Here is a 3,207-nt window from a genome sequence, read left to right on the forward strand (position 1 = left end):
CATGTGAATAAAGAAATGAGTTTAAAAACCAAACACAAAGACTTTGTTTTTGGGTTTTTTTTTTTTTTCATTTTATTACTTCTTTTTAATTGGCAACACAATTAAATCCAGTGATATGAGTCAAGAAATAGAGACAATGTGGCCTACTGGGTATGTGCAAAAGACCTACATTTGGGCATAGGAACTCCAGTCTGCTAGACCCTGGCAGAAAGGGCCCCAGTGGGATCAATAAGCACAAGAAACAAGTTGAACATCCAGGTCACTAAGAACTTTCCCAGTGTGAACTTGATTACTTAATCACATCTTTTAGAGGCAAGATGTCTGACTCTCCAAGCAGGAGCTGGAACTGATACTCAGCTGATGAAAACCTGATGTTCAGGTTTTCTTTCTCAACATACCGGGAAGGTAACAGGATCATCCAGGTGAGAAAACAGAGTCCTTTAGCCAGCAAGCCTCATTTTAAGGAATACAGCAGCCTTTCTAACCAAGCACTCTTCTAACCAGGAACTCGTTTGCTAAATATGGTCTACTCTGAAGGCCACCCCTGTAGGCATGTCCCTAGACCCAGAGTCTACTCCAGAGATCCCAATCCAGTGATCAGATGCATCAGATGGATGGTGAATATGGCCATAGGCTACACAGAAAATGAATCTAGAGGTTCAGTGCCGCTCAGCTTCCCACCAATGACATGCACCCCCAAGCTTTCACTGCTGCATCCTCCCATTCAGAATGTTTTCACTCTCCGTCCTCAATTTCTCTTCCCCTTCCTCCATGCCCTGCTCCCATTTTCTCCACCTTTGAGCCTTTACAGGGTGGGCTTCGGTGTGAACATGAAGGATATCCAGGTTCTCTTCATAGCCAGCTCTGGAAAGCATACCTCCAGTTAGCCCACAGAAGGAGCCCTAAGGAAGGAAGAAAGCATGTAAGTTGATCTGAGCCTTTTAGATATTAAAAAAAACTGATGGTTCTTACAGGGTAGTTTAATTGGTAGGGTGTCTTCAGCTGTCATAACTGAGGATTACCACGAGGCCACTGACATTTAGAGGGCAGGGCAGGCATGGCAGATGATGTGTAGTCAGTGGACGACTCTCACACAAGGGAGCATTGTCCCATGCTTTGCCTGACTCTATGCCAGACACTTATGCTGGATGCTCAACTCATCTACAAAAGCACACACATCTTTGTGTTTCCACTGGAACAGTCTGCACTCTGTCTTGAGCTGTTATTTCCGTTTTACTTAAGGTCATTTTTTACTGTTTCTTCTGCTAGTCAAAGACTTGTTAATTCTGATCCTGACAGAGTTTTGCTTTTTAGCATCCACCGTGTCTGCACGCTTTCATGACCTTTCCTTTGCATCCCGAATTCCCTCTGGTTAGTTCTCTTTTTTTTAAAAAAATTGAGTTTTTGTGCATTTAATATAATAGATCTTAATCAAACTTAGATGCCCCCTCTGCTCCCTTAACCCCCTTCACCAGATTTCAGGTATTCTGTCATAGATGTTAAGTCCTAGCCAGTTAAGCATTTGTATCCAGGTGTCCCTCAGTGCAAGTTCATCCACTGGAGTTTACTCAGCCTATCTGGAGTCACTCCCTCAAAGGGGATCTACTCTCCTTCACCCCACAATAATCATTTGCTAATAGTTCCTTGGCTAGGGTTGGGGCCTGCTGCCCATTTCCCCTGTTCTATGCTGAGTTTTTGTCTGATTGAGCCAGCATGGGTCTTGTACACCACTGTTGCAAGTTCATGAGCAAATTCCCAAAGGCCCGAAATTCTGCTTCCTTACATTCATGCCCCAATCCTGGCTCTTAGAATCTTTCCACCCCCTCTTCGGCAATGGTCCCTGAGGAGTGGGTGAGTAACGTTCAGTATAGGAGTCCTATCCAGAAACACGAATTCTACAGTCTCTTGTTCTCTAAAAATTGTGTTAACCAGTTGTGACCTTTTGTGTGCATCACTCTGTCATATGGAAGTTTCACTGTTGAGAGTTGAAGAATTAAAGCTGAACATATTCATTCTCAGTAGAATTAAACAACCAACTTGTATTGTGGATATTGTCAGTCATTCATATGTAGAATTTTAGATCAGTTTTTTTAATTCCAAACGTATAGGATATAAAATTGAGTGTCTTTCCCACCCCAGTGCTCTAACCAAGCTTCCCCTACCGAAGAATACCCCTTGTTAGCCATTTCTTGTGTCATCTTTCTAGAGACTGCCTATGTACTTAACAAGAGAGACAGAGACAGAGAGATTAATTCTTCCTTTTCTCACATAAATGCTTGAATGTCCTTCTAATCTGTCACAGAGATGTTCCTATAGCAGTACCTATAATGTTCTATACCCTCCTGAGTAAAGACAGATCATTTCACTGTAGCACAATCACAATTTTTTTTAACCAGTCCCTGTTGATGGACATTTCCTTAGTATATGCAATGGTATGTTTAATAACCAGATATAAACAACATTGTGCATAGACACAAATACAGTTACAGGGCAGATTCTAGAACAGTAAATTAATAAACCAAAGTATATGTATTTAATGTGTATAAAGATATCTTAATTATATTCCCTCCAGCAATACTTAGGAATTCTCACTCAAAACTTCCCGTTATTGTTTGAATATGAGATGTCTGTCATGTGTTCTCTGTTGAATGTTTGGTTCCTAGATGGGAATACTACTTTGGGAGGTTCTAGAAACTACTTTAGGAGGTGAGCCTAGTACAGAGTAGGTCAGGTCACTAGGGACATGTCCTTGACTGCTGTGTCGTGTCCTGGGCTCCTCTCTCTGTCTCTCCACCTCCTGTCTGCCGTGAGTGCACAGCCTCTACAGCCTCTCCTGCTGGCACCATGTTTTGCCTCCCTGTGGCCCCTGAATCAGCAAAGCCACAGAAATGCACTGAGACCTCCGAAATGAGCGAAATAAGGCCTTCCTCCTTTATAAAGTTGGTTTTCTCAGATTTGGATGCAATAATGGAAAATGAGCACGTTTACCTCACACACCACATCAGCTTTTGTACTTTTGTCCATATAGGTATCCTAGAACTTAAGACTTTTTCTGCTATGTGGGAAATTTGGTGTATTTTAATATTTAGACATCTTTTTGTTTTGTTTTATTCTTCATCTCTTTCCCTCATATCTGATTTGGAATACTAGGCTTTCTTCCTTATTGATGTTTAGGTGTACATAATATATATGATGATATATATATGG

This window comes from Nannospalax galili, unplaced genomic scaffold (assembly GCF_000622305.1).
Source record: "Nannospalax galili isolate Female #2095 unplaced genomic scaffold, S.galili_v1.0 scaffold291, whole genome shotgun sequence".
Taxonomy (NCBI): Eukaryota; Metazoa; Chordata; class Mammalia; order Rodentia; family Spalacidae; genus Nannospalax; species Nannospalax galili.